The following is a 16412-nucleotide window of genomic DNA, read 5'->3' on the forward strand; positions in this document are numbered from 1 at the left end:
TTTCACATAGTGTACTCACCTCTCTCCCTTTCACATACTGTACTCACCTCTCTCCCTCTCTTTCACATACTGTACTCACCTCTCTCCCTCTCTTTCACATACTGTACTCACCTCTCTCCCTCCCTCCCTTTCTCATACTGTACTCACCTCTCTCCCTCCCTTTCACATAGTGTACTCACCTCTCTCCCTCTCTCCCTTTCACATACTGTACTCACCTCTCTCCCTCCATTTCACATACTGTACTCACCTCTCTCCCTCTCTTTCACATACTGTACTCACCTCTCTCCCTCCCTTTCACATACTGTACTCACCTCTCTCCCTCCCTCCCTTTCACATACTGTACTCACCTCTCTCCCTCCCTTTCACATACTGTACTCACCTCTCTCTCCCTCCCTTTCACATACTGTACTCACCTCTCTCCCTCCCTTTCACATACTGTACTCACCTCTCCCTCCCTCCCTTTCACATACTGTACTCACCTCTCTCCCTCCCTTTCACATACTGTACTCACCTCTCTCCCTCCCTTTCACATAGTGTACTCACCTCTCTCCCTCCCTTTCACATACTGTACTCACCTCTCTCCCTCTCCCTTTCACATAGTGTACTCACCTCTCTCCCTTTCACATACTGTACTCACCTCTCTCCCTCTCTTTCACATACTGTACTCACCTCTCTCCCTCTCTTTCACATACTGTACTCACCTCTCTCCCTCCCTCCCTTTCTCATACTGTACTCACCTCTCTCCCTCCCTTTCACATAGTGTACTCACCTCTCTCCCTCTCTTTCACATACTGTACTCACCTCTCTCCCTCCCTTTCACATACTGTACTCACCTCTCTCCCTCCCTCCCTTTCACATAGTGTACTCACCTCTCTCCCTCCCTTTCACATACTGTACTCACCTCTCTCTCCCTCCCTTTCACATACTGTACTCACCTCTCTCCCTCCCTTTCACATACTGTACTCACCTCTCCCTCCCTCCCTTTCACATACTGTACTCACCTCTCTCCCTCCCTTTCACATACTGTACTCACCTCTCTCCCTCTCTCCCTTTCTCATACTGTACTCACCTCTCTCCCTCTCTCCCTTTCTCATACTGTACTCACCTCTCTCCCTCTCTCCCTTTCTCATACTGTACTCACCTCTCTCCCTCTCTCCCTTTCTCATACTGTACTCACCTCTCTCCCTCTCTCCCTTTCTCATACTGTACTCACCTCTCTCCCTCTCTCCCTTTCACATACTGTACTCACCTCTCTCCCTCCCTTTCACATACTGTACTCACCTCTCTCCCTCTCTCCCTTTCTCATACTGTACTCACCTCTCTCCCTCTCTCCCTTTCTCATACTGTACTCACCTCTCTCCCTCTCTCCCTTTCTCATACTGTACTCACCTCTCTCCCTCTCTCCCTTTCTCATACTGTACTCACCTCTCTCCCTCTCTCCCTTTCTCATACTGTACTCACCTCTCTCCCTCCCTTTCACATACTGTACTCACCTCTCTCCCTCCCTTTCACATACTGTACTCACCTCTCTCCCTCTCTTTCACATACTGTACTCACCTCTCTCCCTCTCTTTCACATACTGTACTCACCTCTCTCCCTCCCTTTCACATACTGTACTCACCTCTCTCCCTCTCTCCCTCCCTTTCACATACTGTACTCACCTCTCTCCCTCTCTCCCTCCCTTTCTCATACTGTACTCACCTCTCTCCCTCCCTTTCACATACTGTACTCACCTCTCTCCCTCCCTCCCTTTCACATAGTGTACTCACCTCTCTCCCTCCCTTTCACATACTGTACTCACCTCTCTCCCTCCCTTTCACATACTGTACTCACCTCTCTCTCCCTCCCTTTCACATACTGTACTCACCTCTCTCCCTCCCTTTCACATACTGTACTCACCTCTCCCTCCCTCCCTTTCACATACTGTACTCACCTCTCTCCCTCCCTTTCACATACTGTACTCACCTCTCTCCCTCCCTTTCACATAGTGTACTCACCTCTCTCCCTCCCTTTCACATACTGTACTCACCTCTCTCCCTCTCCCTTTCACATAGTGTACTCACCTCTCTCCCTTTCACATACTGTACTCACCTCTCTCCCTCTCTTTCACATACTGTACTCACCTCTCTCCCTCTCTTTCACATACTGTACTCACCTCTCTCCCTCCCTCCCTTTCTCATACTGTACTCACCTCTCTCCCTCCCTTTCACATAGTGTACTCACCTCTCTCCCTCTCTTTCACATACTGTACTCACCTCTCTCCCTCCCTTTCACATACTGTACTCACCTCTCTCCCTCCCTCCCTTTCACATAGTGTACTCACCTCTCTCCCTCCCTTTCACATACTGTACTCACCTCTCTCTCCCTCCCTTTCACATACTGTACTCACCCTCTCTCCCTCCCTTTCACATACTGTACTCACCTCTCCCTCCCTCCCTTTCACATACTGTACTCACCTCTCTCCCTCCCTTTCACATACTGTACTCACCTCTCTCCCTCTCTCCCTTTCTCATACTGTACTCACCTCTCTCCCTCTCTCCCTTTCTCATACTGTACTCACCTCTCTCCCTCTCTCCCTTTCTCATACTGTACTCACCTCTCTCCCTCTCTCCCTTTCTCATACTGTACTCACCTCTCTCCCTCTCTCCCTTTCTCATACTGTACTCACCTCTCTCCCTCTCTCCCTTTCACATACTGTACTCACCTCTCTCCCTCCCTTTCACATACTGTACTCACCTCTCTCCCTCTCTCCCTTTCTCATACTGTACTCACCTCTCTCCCTCTCTCCCTTTCTCATACTGTACTCACCTCTCTCCCTCTCTCCCTTTCTCATACTGTACTCACCTCTCTCCCTCTCTCCCTTTCTCATACTGTACTCACCTCTCTCCCTCTCTCCCTTTCTCATACTGTACTCACCTCTCTCCCTCCCTTTCACATACTGTACTCACCTCTCTCCCTCCCTTTCACATACTGTACTCACCTCTCTCCCTCTCTTTCACATACTGTACTCACCTCTCTCCCTCTCTTTCACATACTGTACTCACCTCTCTCCCTCCCTTTCACATACTGTACTCACCTCTCTCCCTCTCTCCCTCCCTTTCACATACTGTACTCACCTCTCTCCCTCTCTCCCTCCCTTTCTCATACTGTACTCACCTCTCTCCCTCCCTTTCACATACTGTACTCACCTCTCTCCCTCCCTCCCTTTCACATAGTGTACTCACCTCTCTCCCTCCCTTTCTCATACTGTACTCACCTCTCTCCCTCCCTTTCACATACTGTACTCACCTCTCTCCCTCTCTTTCACATACTGTACTCAACTCTCTCCCTCCCTTTCACACACTGTACTCACCTCTCTCTCCCTCCCTTTCACATACTGTACTCACCTCTCTCCCTCCCTTTCACACACTGTACTCACCTCTCTCCCTCCCTTTCACATACTGTACTCACCTCTCTCCCTCTCCCTTTCACATACTGTACTCAACTCTCTCCCTCCCTTTCACACACTGTACTCACCTCTCTCTCCCTCCCTTTCACATAGTGTACTCACCTCTCTCCCTCTCCCTTTCACATACTGTACTCACCTCTCTCCCTCCCTTTCACATAGTGTACTCACCTCTCTCCCTTTCACATACTGTACTCACCTCTCTCCCTCTCTCCCTTTCACATAGTGTACTCACCTCTCCCACCTCTCCCTTTCACATAGTGTACTCACCTCTCTCCCTTTCACATACTGTACTCAACTCTCTCCCTCCCTTTCACATAGTGTACTCACCTCTCCCTCTCTCCCTTTCACATACTGTACTCACCTCTCTCCCTCCCTTTCACATAGTGTACTCACCTCTCTCCCTCCCTTTCACATAGTGTACTCACCTCTCTCCCTCCCTTTCACATAGTGTACTCACCTCTCTCCCCTCCCTTTCACATACTGTACTCACCTCTCTCCCTCCCTTTCACATAGTGTACTCACCTCTCTCCCTCCCTTTCACATACTGTACTCACCTCTCTCCCTCTCTCCCTTTCACATACTGTACTCACCTCTCTCCCTCCCTTTCACATAGTGTACTCAACTCTCTCCCTCCCTTTCACATACTGTACTCACCTCTCTCCCTCTCTCCTTTCACATAGTGTACTCACCTCTCTCCCTCTCCCTTTCACATACTGTACTCACCTCTCTCCCTCCATTTCACATAGTGTACTTACCTCTCTCCCTCCCTTTCACACACTGTACTCACCTCTCTCTCCCTCCCTTTCACATAGTGTACTCACCTCTCTCCCTCTCTCCCTTTCACATAGTGTACTCACCTCTCTCCCTCTCCCTTTCACATACTGTACTCACCTCTCTCCCTCCATTTCACATAGTGTACTTACCTCTCTCCCTCCCTTTCACATACTGTACTCACCTCTCCCTCCCTCCCTTTCACATACTGTACTCACCTCTCTCCCTCCCTTTCACATACTGTACTCACCTCTCTCCCTCTCTTTCACATACTGTACTCACCTCTCTCCCTCCCTTTCACATACTGTACTCACCTCTCTCTCCCTCCCTTTCACATAGTGTACTCACCTCTCTCCCTCCCTTTCACATACTGTACTCACCTCTCTCTCTCCCTCCCTTTCACATACTGTACTCACCTCTCTCCCTCTCTCCCTTTCACATAGTGTACTCACCTCTCTCCCTTTCACATACTGTACTCACCTCTCTCCCTCTCTCCCTTTCACATAGTGTACTCACCTCTCCCACCTCTCCCTTTCACATAGTGTACTCACCTCTCTCCCTTTCACATACGGTACTCAACTCTCTTCCCTCCCTTTCACATAGTGTACTCACCTCTCCCTCTCTCCCTTTCACATACTGTACTCACCTCTCTCCCTCCCTTTCACATAGTGTACTCACCTCTCTCCCTCCCTTTCACATAGTGTACTCACCTCTCTCCCTCCCTTTCACATACTGTACTCACCTCTCTCCCTCCCTTTCACACACTGTACTCACCTCTCTCCCTCCCTTTCACATACTGTACTCACCTCTCTCCCTCCCTTTCACATAGTGTACTCACCTCTCTCCCTCCCTTTCACATACTGTACTCACCTCTCTCCCTCTCTCTCTCCCTTTCACATACTGTACTCACCTCTCTCCCTCCCTTTCACACACTGTACTCACCTCTCTCCCTCCCTTTCACATACTGTACTCACCTCTCTCCCTCCCTTTCACACACTGTACTCACCTCTCTCCCTCCCTCTCTTTCACATACTGTACTCACCTCTCTCCCTCCCTCCCTTTCTCATACTGTACTCACCTCTCTCCCTCCCTTTCACATAGTGTACTCACCTCTCTCCCTCTCTCCCTTTCACATACTGTACTCACCTCTCTCCCTCCATTTCACATACTGTACTCACCTCTCTCCCTCTCTTTCACATACTGTACTCACCTCTCTCCCTCCCTTTCACATACTGGTACTCACCTCTCTCCCTCCCTCCCTTTCACATAGTGTACTCACCTCTCTCCCTCCCTTTCACATACTGTACTCACCTCTCTCTCCCTCCCTTTCACATACTGTACTCACCTCTCTCCCTCCCTTTCACATACTGTACTCACCTCTCCCTCCCTCCCTTTCACATACTGTACTCACCTCTCTCCCTCCCTTTCACATACTGTACTCACCTCTCTCCTCTCTCCCTTTCTCATACTGTACTCACCTCTCTCCCTCTCTCCCTTTCTCATACGTACTCACCTCTCCCCTCTCTCCCTTTCTCATACTGTACTCACCTCTCTCCCTCTCTCCCTTTCTCATACTGTACTCACCTCTCTCCCTCTCTCCCTTTCACATACTGTACTCACCTCTCTCCCTCCCTTTCACATACTACTCACCTCTCTCCCTCTCTCCCTTTCTCATACTGTACTCACCTCTCTCCCTCTCTCCCTTTCTCATACTGTACTCACCTCTCTCCCTCTCTCCCTTTCTCATACTGTACTCACCTCTCTCCCTCTCTCCCTTTCTCATACTGTACTCACCTCTCTCCCTCTCTCCCTTTCTCATACTGTACTCACCTCTCTCTCCCTCCCTTTCTCATACTGTACTCACCTCTCCTCCCTCCCTTTCACATACTGTACTCACCTCTCTCCCTCTCTTTCACATACTGTACTCACCTCTCTCCCTCTCTTTCACATACTGTACTCACCTCTCTCCCTCCCTTTCACATACTGTACTCACCTCTCTCCCTCTCTCCCTCCCTTTCACATACTGTACTCACCTCTCTCCCTCTCTCCCTCCCTTTCTCATACTGTACTCACCTCTCTCCCTCCCTTTCACATACTGTACTCACCTCTCTCCCTCCCTCCCTTTCACATAGTGTACTCACCTCTCTCCCTCCCTTTCTCATACTGTACTCACCTCTCTCCCTCCCTTTCACATACTGTACTCACCTCTCTCCCTCTCTTTCACATACTGTACTCAACTCTCTCCCTCCCTTTCACACACTGTACTCACCTCTCTCTCCCTCCCTTTCACATACTGTACTCACCTCTCTCCCTCCCTTTCACACACTGTACTCACCTCTCTCCCTCCCTTTCACATACTGTACTCACCTCTCTCCCTCCTCCCTTTCACATACTGTACTCAACTCTCTCCCTCCCTTTCACACACTGTACTCACCTCTCTCTCCCTCCCTTTCACATAGTGTACTCACCTCTCTCCCTCTCCCTTTCACATACTGTACTCACCTCTCTCCCTCCCTTTCACATAGTGTACTCACCTCTCTCCCTTTCACATACTGTACTCACCTCTCTCCCTCTCTCCCTTTCACATAGTGTACTCACCTCTCCCACCTCTCCCTTTCACATAGTGTACTCACCTCTCTCCCTTTCACATACTGTACTCAACTCTCTCCCTCCCTTTCACATAGTGTACTCACCTCTCCCTCTCTCCCTTTCACATACTGTACTCACCTCTCTCCCTCCCTTTCACATAGTGTACTCACCTCTCTCCCTCCCTTTCACATAGTGTACTCACCTCTCTCCCTCCCTTTCACATAGTGTACTCACCTCTCTCCCTCCCTTTCACATACTGTACTCACCTCTCTCCCTCCCTTTCACATAGTGTACTCACCTCTCTCCCTCCCTTTCACATACTGTACTCACCTCTCTCCCTCTCTCCCTTTCACATACTGTACTCACCTCTCTCCCTCCCTTTCACATAGTGTACTCAACTCTCTCCCTCCCTTTCACATACTGTACTCACCTCTCTCCCTCTCTCCCTTTCACATAGTGTACTCACCTCTCTCCCTCTCCCTTTCACATACTGTACTCACCTCTCTCCCTCCATTTCACATAGTGTACTTACCTCTCTCCCTCCCTTTCACATACTGTACTCACCTCTCTCTCCCTCCCTTTCACATAGTGTACTCACCTCTCTCCCTCTCTCCCTTTCACATAGTGTACTCACCTCTCTCCCTCTCCCTTTCACATACTGTACTCACCTCTCTCCCTCCATTTCACATAGTGTACTTACCTCTCTCCCTCCCTTTCACATACTGTACTCACCTCTCCCTCCCTCCCTTTCACATACTGTACTCACCTCTCTCCCTCCCTTTCACATACTGTACTCACCTCTCTCCCTCTCTTTCACATACTGTACTCACCTCTCTCCCTCCCTTTCACATACTGTACTCACCTCTCTCTCCCTCCCTTTCACATAGTGTACTCACCTCTCTCCCTCCCTTTCACATACTGTACTCACCTCTCTCTCTCCCTCCCTTTCACATACTGTACTCACCTCTCTCCCTCTCTCCCTTTCACATAGTGTACTCACCTCTCTCCCTTTCACATACTGTACTCACCTCTCTCCCTCTCTCCCTTTCACATAGTGTACTCACCTCTCCCACCTCTCCCTTTCACATAGTGTACTCACCTCTCTCCCTTTCACATACTGTACTCAACTCTCTCCCTCCCTTTCACATAGTGTACTCACCTCTCCCTCTCTCCCTTTCACATACTGTACTCACCTCTCTCCCTCTCTTTCACATACTGTACTCACCTCTCTCCCTCCCTTTCACATACTGTACTCACCTCTCTCCCTCTCTCCCTTTCACATACTGTACTCACCTCTCTCCCTCCCTTTCACATAGTGTACTCAACTCTCTCCCTCCCTTTCACATACTGTACTCACCTCTCTCCCTCTCTCCCTTTCACATAGTGTACTCACCTCTCTCCCTCTCCCTTTCACATACTGTACTCACCTCTCTCCCTCCATTTCACATAGTGTACTTACCTCTCTCCCTCCCTTTCACATACTGTACTCACCTCTCTCTCCCTCCCTTTCACATAGTGTACTCACCTCTCTCCCTCTCTCCCTTTCACATAGTGTACTCACCTCTCTCCCTCTCCCTTTCACATACTGTACTCACCTCTCTCCCTCCATTTCACATAGTGTACTTACCTCTCTCCCTCCCTTTCACATACTGTACTCACCTCTCCCTCCCTCCCTTTCACATACTGTACTCACCTCTCTCCCTCCCTTTCACATACTGTACTCACCTCTCTCCCTCTCTTTCACATACTGTACTCACCTCTCTCCCTCCCTTTCACATACTGTACTCACCTCTCTCTCCCTCCCTTTCACATAGTGTACTCACCTCTCTCCCTCCCTTTCACATACTGTACTCACCTCTCTCTCTCCCTCCCTTTCACATACTGTACTCACCTCTCTCCCTCTCTCCCTTTCACATAGTGTACTCACCTCTCTCCCTTTCACATACTGTACTCACCTCTCTCCCTCTCTCCCTTTCACATAGTGTACTCACCTCTCCCACCTCTCCCTTTCACATAGTGTACTCACCTCTCTCCCTTTCACATACTGTACTCAACTCTCTCCCTCCCTTTCACATAGTGTACTCACCTCTCCCTCTCTCCCTTTCACATACTGTACTCACCTCTCTCCCTCCCTTTCACATAGTGTACTCACCTCTCTCCCTCCCTTTCACATAGTGTACTCACCTCTCTCCCTCCCTTTCACATACTGTACTCACCTCTCTCCCTCCCTTTCACACACTGTACTCACCTCTCTCCCTCCCTTTCACATACTGTACTCACCTCTCTCCCTCCCTTTCACATAGTGTACTCACCTCTCTCCCTCCCTTTCACATACTGTACTCACCTCTCTCCCTCTCTCTCTCCCTTTCACATACTGTACTCACCTCTCTCCCTCCCTTTCACACACTGTACTCACCTCTCTCCCTCCCTTTCACATACTGTACTCACCTCTCTCCCTCCCTTTCACACACTGTACTCACCTCTCTCCCTCCCTTTCACATACTGTACTCACCTCTCTCCCTCCCTTTCACATAGTGTACTCACCTCTCTCCCTCCCTTTCACATACTGTACTCACCTCTCTCCCTCTCTCCCTCCCTTTCTCATACTGTACTCACCTCTCTCCCTCCCTTTCACATAGTGTACTCACCTCTCTCCCTCCCTTTCACATACTGTACTCACCTCTCTCCCTCTCTCCCTCCCTTTCACATACTGTACTCACCTCTCTCCCTCTCTCCCTTTCACATAGTGTACTCACCTCTCTCCCTCCCTTTCACATACTGTACTCACCTCTCTCCCTCCATTTCACATAGTGTACTCACCTCTCTCCCTCCCTTTCACATACTGTACTCACCTCTCTCCCTCTCCCTTTCACATACTGTACTCACCTCTCTCTCCCTCCCTTTCACATACTGTACTCACCTCTCTCTCCCTCCCTTTCACATACTGTACTCACCTCTCTCTCCCTCCCTTTCACATACTGTACTCACCTCTCTCTCCCTCCCTTTCACATACTGTACTCACCTCTCTCCCTCCCTTTCACATACTGTACTCACCTCTCTCCCTCCCTTTCACATACTGTACTCACCTCTCTCCCTCCCTTTCACATACTGTACTCACCTCTCTCCCTCCCTTTCACACACTGTACTCACCTCTCTCCCTCTCTTTCACATACTGTACTCACCTCTCTCCCTCCCTTTCACATACTGTACTCACCTCTCTCCCTCTCTTTCACATACTGTACTCACCTCTCTCTCCCTCCCTTTCACATAGTGTACTCACCTCTCTCCCTCTCCCTTTCACATACTGTACTCACCTCTCTCTCTCTCCCTCCCTTTCACATACTGTACTCACCTCTCTCTCTCTCTCCCTTTCACATACTGTACTCACCTCTCTCCCTCCCTTTAACATACTGTACTCACCTCTCTCTCTCTCTCCCTCCCTTTCACATAGTGTACTCACCTCTCCTCCCTCTCCCTTTCACATACTGTACTCACCTCTCTCCCTCTCCCTTTCACATAGTGTACTCACCTCTCTCCCTCTCCCTTTCACATACTGTACTCACCTCTCTCCCTCCATTTCACATACTGTACTCACCTCTCTCCCTCTCTTTCACATACTGTACTCACCTCTCTCCCTCCCTTTCACATACTGTACTCACCTCTCTCCCTCCCTTTCACATACTGTACTCACCTCTCTCTCTCTCTCCCTCCCTTTCACATAGTGTACTCACCTCTCCTCCCTCTCCCTTTCACATACTGTACTCACCTCTCTCTCTCTCTCCCTTTCACATACTGTACTCACCTCTCTCCCTCTCTCCCTTTCACATAGTGTACTCACCTCTCTCCCTCCCTTTCACATACTGTACTCACCTCTCTCCCTCTCTCTCTCCCTTTCACATACTGTACTCACCTCTCTCCCTCCCTTTCACACACTGTACTCACCTCTCTCCCTCCCTTTCACATACTGTACTCACCTCTCTCCCTCCCTTTCACACACTGTACTCACCTCTCTCCCTCCCTTTCACATACTGTACTCACCTCTCTCCCTCCCTTTCACATAGTGTACTCACCTCTCTCCCTCCCTTTCACATACTGTACTCACCTCTCTCCCTCTCTCCCTCCCTTTCTCATACTGTACTCACCTCTCTCCCTCCCTTTCACATAGTGTACTCACCTCTCTCCCTCCCTTTCACATACTGTACTCACCTCTCTCCCTCTCTCCCTCCCTTTCACATACTGTACTCACCTCTCTCCCTCTCTCCCTTTCACATAGTGTACTCACCTCTCTCCCTCCCTTTCACATACTGTACTCACCTCTCTCCCTCCATTTCACATAGTGTACTCACCTCTCTCCCTCCCTTTCACATACTGTACTCACCTCTCTCCCTCTCCCTTTCACATACTGTACTCACCTCTCTCTCCCTCCCTTTCACATACTGTACTCACCTCTCTCTCCCTCCCTTTCACATACTGTACTCACCTCTCTCTCCCTCCCTTTCACATACTGTACTCACCTCTCTCTCCCTCCCTTTCACATACTGTACTCACCTCTCTCCCTCCCTTTCACATACTGTACTCACCTCTCTCCCTCCCTTTCACATACTGTACTCACCTCTCTCCCTCCCTTTCACATACTGTACTCACCTCTCTCCCTCCCTTTCACACACTGTACTCACCTCTCTCCCTCTCTTTCACATACTGTACTCACCTCTCTCCCTCCCTTTCACATACTGTACTCACCTCTCTCCCTCTCTTTCACATACTGTACTCACCTCTCTCTCCCTCCCTTTCACATAGTGTACTCACCTCTCTCCCTCTCCCTTTCACATACTGTACTCACCTCTCTCTCTCTCCCTCCCTTTCACATACTGTACTCACCTCTCTCTCTCTCTCCCTTTCACATACTGTACTCACCTCTCTCCCTCCCTTTAACATACTGTACTCACCTCTCTCTCTCTCCCTCCCTTTCACATAGTGTACTCACCTCTCCTCCCTCTCCCTTTCACATACTGTACTCACCTCTCTCCCTCTCCCTTTCACATAGTGTACTCACCTCTCTCCCTCTCCCTTTCACATACTGTACTCACCTCTCTCCCTCCATTTCACATACTGTACTCACCTCTCTCCCTCTCTTTCACATACTGTACTCACCTCTCTCCCTCCCTTTCACATACTGTACTCACCTCTCTCCCTCCATTTCACATAGTGTACTCACCTCTCTCCCTCCCTTTCACATACTGTACTCACCTCTCTCCCTCCCTTTCACATAGTGTACTCACCTCTCTCCCTCCCTTTCACATACTGTACTCACCTCTCTCCCTCTCTCCCTTTCACATACTGTACTCACCTCTCTCCCTCCCTTTCACATAGTGTACTCAACTCTCTCCCTCCCTTTCACATACTGTACTCACCTCTCTCCCTCTCTCCCTTTCACATAGTGTACTCACCTCTCTCCCTCTCCCTTTCACATACTGTACTCACCTCTCTCCCTCCATTTCACATAGTGTACTTACCTCTCTCCCTCCCTTTCACATACTGTACTCACCTCTCTCTCCCTCCCTTTCACATAGTGTACTCACCTCTCTCCCTCTCTCCCTTTCACATAGTGTACTCACCTCTCTCCCTCTCCCTTTCACATACTGTACTCACCTCTCTCCCTCCATTTCACATAGTGTACTTACCTCTCTCCCTCCCTTTCACATACTGTACTCACCTCTCCCTCCCTCCCTTTCACATACTGTACTCACCTCTCTCCCTCCCTTTCACATACTGTACTCACCTCTCTCCCTCTCTTTCACATACTGTACTCACCTCTCTCCCTCCCTTTCACATACTGTACTCACCTCTCTCTCCCTCCCTTTCACATAGTGTACTCACCTCTCTCCCTCCCTTTCACATACTGTACTCACCTCTCTCTCTCCCTCCCTTTCACATACTGTACTCACCTCTCTCCCTCTCTCCCTTTCACATAGTGTACTCACCTCTCTCCCTTTCACATACTGTACTCACCTCTCTCCCTCTCTCCCTTTCACATAGTGTACTCACCTCTCCCACCTCTCCCTTTCACATAGTGTACTCACCTCTCTCCCTTTCACATACTGTACTCAACTCTCTCCCTCCCTTTCACATAGTGTACTCACCTCTCCCTCTCTCCCTTTCACATACTGTACTCACCTCTCTCCCTCTCTTTCACATACTGTACTCACCTCTCTCCCTCCCTTTCACATACTGTACTCACCTCTCTCCCTCTCTCCCTTTCACATACTGTACTCACCTCTCTCCCTCCCTTTCACATAGTGTACTCAACTCTCTCCCTCCCTTTCACATACTGTACTCACCTCTCTCCCTCTCTCCCTTTCACATAGTGTACTCACCTCTCTCCCTCTCCCTTTCACATACTGTACTCACCTCTCTCCCTCCATTTCACATAGTGTACTTACCTCTCTCCCTCCCTTTCACATACTGTACTCACCTCTCTCTCCCTCCCTTTCACATAGTGTACTCACCTCTCTCCCTCTCTCCCTTTCACATAGTGTACTCACCTCTCTCCCTCTCCCTTTCACATACTGTACTCACCTCTCTCCCTCCATTTCACATAGTGTACTTACCTCTCTCCCTCCCTTTCACATACTGTACTCACCTCTCCCTCCCTCCCTTTCACATACTGTACTCACCTCTCTCCCTCCCTTTCACATACTGTACTCACCTCTCTCCCTCTCTTTCACATACTGTACTCACCTCTCTCCCTCCCTTTCACATACTGTACTCACCTCTCTCTCCCTCCCTTTCACATAGTGTACTCACCTCTCTCCCTCCCTTTCACATACTGTACTCACCTCTCTCTCTCCCTCCCTTTCACATACTGTACTCACCTCTCTCCCTCTCTCCCTTTCACATAGTGTACTCACCTCTCTCCCTTTCACATACTGTACTCACCTCTCTCCCTCTCTCCCTTTCACATAGTGTACTCACCTCTCCCACCTCTCCCTTTCACATCGTGTACTCACCTCTCTCCCTTTCACATACTGTACTCAACTCTCTCCCTCCCTTTCACATAGTGTACTCACCTCTCCCTCTCTCCCTTTCACATACTGTACTCACCTCTCTCCCTCCCTTTCACATAGTGTACTCACCTCTCTCCCTCCCTTTCACATAGTGTACTCACCTCTCTCCCTCCCTTTCACATACTGTACTCACCTCTCTCCCTCCCTTTCACACACTGTACTCACCTCTCTCCCTCCCTTTCACATACTGTACTCACCTCTCTCCCTCCCTTTCACATAGTGTACTCACCTCTCTCCCTCCCTTTCACATACTGTACTCACCTCTCTCCCTCTCTCTCTCCCTTTCACATACTGTACTCACCTCTCTCCCTCCCTTTCACACACTGTACTCACCTCTCTCCCTCCCTTTCACATACTGTACTCACCTCTCTCCCTCCCTTTCACACACTGTACTCACCTCTCTCCCTCCCTTTCACATACTGTACTCACCTCTCTCCCTCCCTTTCACATAGTGTACTCACCTCTCTCCCTCCCTTTCACATACTGTACTCACCTCTCTCCCTCTCTCCCTCCCTTTCTCATACTGTACTCACCTCTCTCCCTCCCTTTCACATAGTGTACTCACCTCTCTCCCTCCCTTTCACATACTGTACTCACCTCTCTCCCTCTCTCCCTCCCTTTCACATACTGTACTCACCTCTCTCCCTCTCTCCCTTTCACATAGTGTACTCACCTCTCTCCCTCCCTTTCACATACTGTACTCACCTCTCTCCCTCCATTTCACATAGTGTACTCACCTCTCTCCCTCCCTTTCACATACTGTACTCACCTCTCTCCCTCTCCCTTTCACATACTGTACTCACCTCTCTCTCCCTCCCTTTCACATACTGTACTCACCTCTCTCTCCCTCCCTTTCACATACTGTACTCACCTCTCTCTCCCTCCCTTTCACATACTGTACTCACCTCTCTCTCCCTCCCTTTCACATACTGTACTCACCTCTCTCCCTCCCTTTCACATACTGTACTCACCTCTCTCCCTCCCTTTCACATACTGTACTCACCTCTCTCCCTCCCTTTCACATACTGTACTCACCTCTCTCCCTCCCTTTCACACACTGTACTCACCTCTCTCCCTCTCTTTCACATACTGTACTCACCTCTCTCCCTCCCTTTCACATACTGTACTCACCTCTCTCCCTCTCTTTCACATACTGTACTCACCTCTCTCTCCCTCCCTTTCACATAGTGTACTCACCTCTCTCCCTCTCCCTTTCACATACTGTACTCACCTCTCTCTCTCTCCCTCCCTTTCACATACTGTACTCACCTCTCTCTCTCTCTCCCTTTCACATACTGTACTCACCTCTCTCCCTCCCTTTAACATACTGTACTCACCTCTCTCTCTCTCTCCCTCCCTTTCACATAGTGTACTCACCTCTCCTCCCTCTCCCTTTCACATACTGTACTCACCTCTCTCCCTCTCCCTTTCACATAGTGTACTCACCTCTCTCCCTCTCCCTTTCACATACTGTACTCACCTCTCTCCCTCCATTTCACATACTGTACTCACCTCTCTCCCTCTCTTTCACATACTGTACTCACCTCTCTCCCTCCCTTTCACATACTGTACTCACCTCTCTCCCTCCCTTTCACATACTGTACTCACCTCTCTCTCTCTCTCCCTCCCTTTCACATAGTGTACTCACCTCTCCTCCCTCTCCCTTTCACATACTGTACTCACCTCTCTCTCTCTCTCCCTTTCACATACTGTACTCACCTCTCTCCCTCTCTCCCTTTCACATAGTGTACTCACCTCTCTCCCTCCCTTTCACATACTGTACTCACCTCTCTCCCTCTCTCTCTCCCTTTCACATACTGTACTCACCTCTCTCCCTCCCTTTCACACACTGTACTCACCTCTCTCCCTCCCTTTCACATACTGTACTCACCTCTCTCCCTCCCTTTCACACACTGTACTCACCTCTCTCCCTCCCTTTCACATACTGTACTCACCTCTCTCCCTCCCTTTCACATAGTGTACTCACCTCTCTCCCTCCCTTTCACATACTGTACTCACCTCTCTCCCTCTCTCCCTCCCTTTCTCATACTGTACTCACCTCTCTCCCTCCCTTTCACATAGTGTACTCACCTCTCTCCCTCCCTTTCACATACTGTACTCACCTCTCTCCCTCTCTCCCTCCCTTTCACATACTGTACTCACCTCTCTCCCTCTCTCCCTTTCACATAGTGTACTCACCTCTCTCCCTCCCTTTCACATACTGTACTCACCTCTCTCCCTCCATTTCACATAGTGTACTCACCTCTCTCCCTCCCTTTCACATACTGTACTCACCTCTCTCCCTCTCCCTTTCACATACTGTACTCACCTCTCTCTCCCTCCCTTTCACATACTGTACTCACCTCTCTCTCCCTCCCTTTCACATACTGTACTCACCTCTCTCTCCCTCCCTTTCACATACTGTACTCACCTCTCTCTCCCTCCCTTTCACATACTGTACTCACCTCTCTCCCTCCCTTTCACATACTGTACTCACCTCTCTCCCTCCCTTTCACATACTGTACTCACCTCTCTCCCTC

This window comes from Oncorhynchus mykiss, chromosome 16, assembly GCF_057628025.1.
Source record: "Oncorhynchus mykiss isolate SJ-2025 chromosome 16, ASM5762802v1, whole genome shotgun sequence".
NCBI classification, from domain to species: domain Eukaryota; kingdom Metazoa; phylum Chordata; class Actinopteri; order Salmoniformes; family Salmonidae; genus Oncorhynchus; species Oncorhynchus mykiss.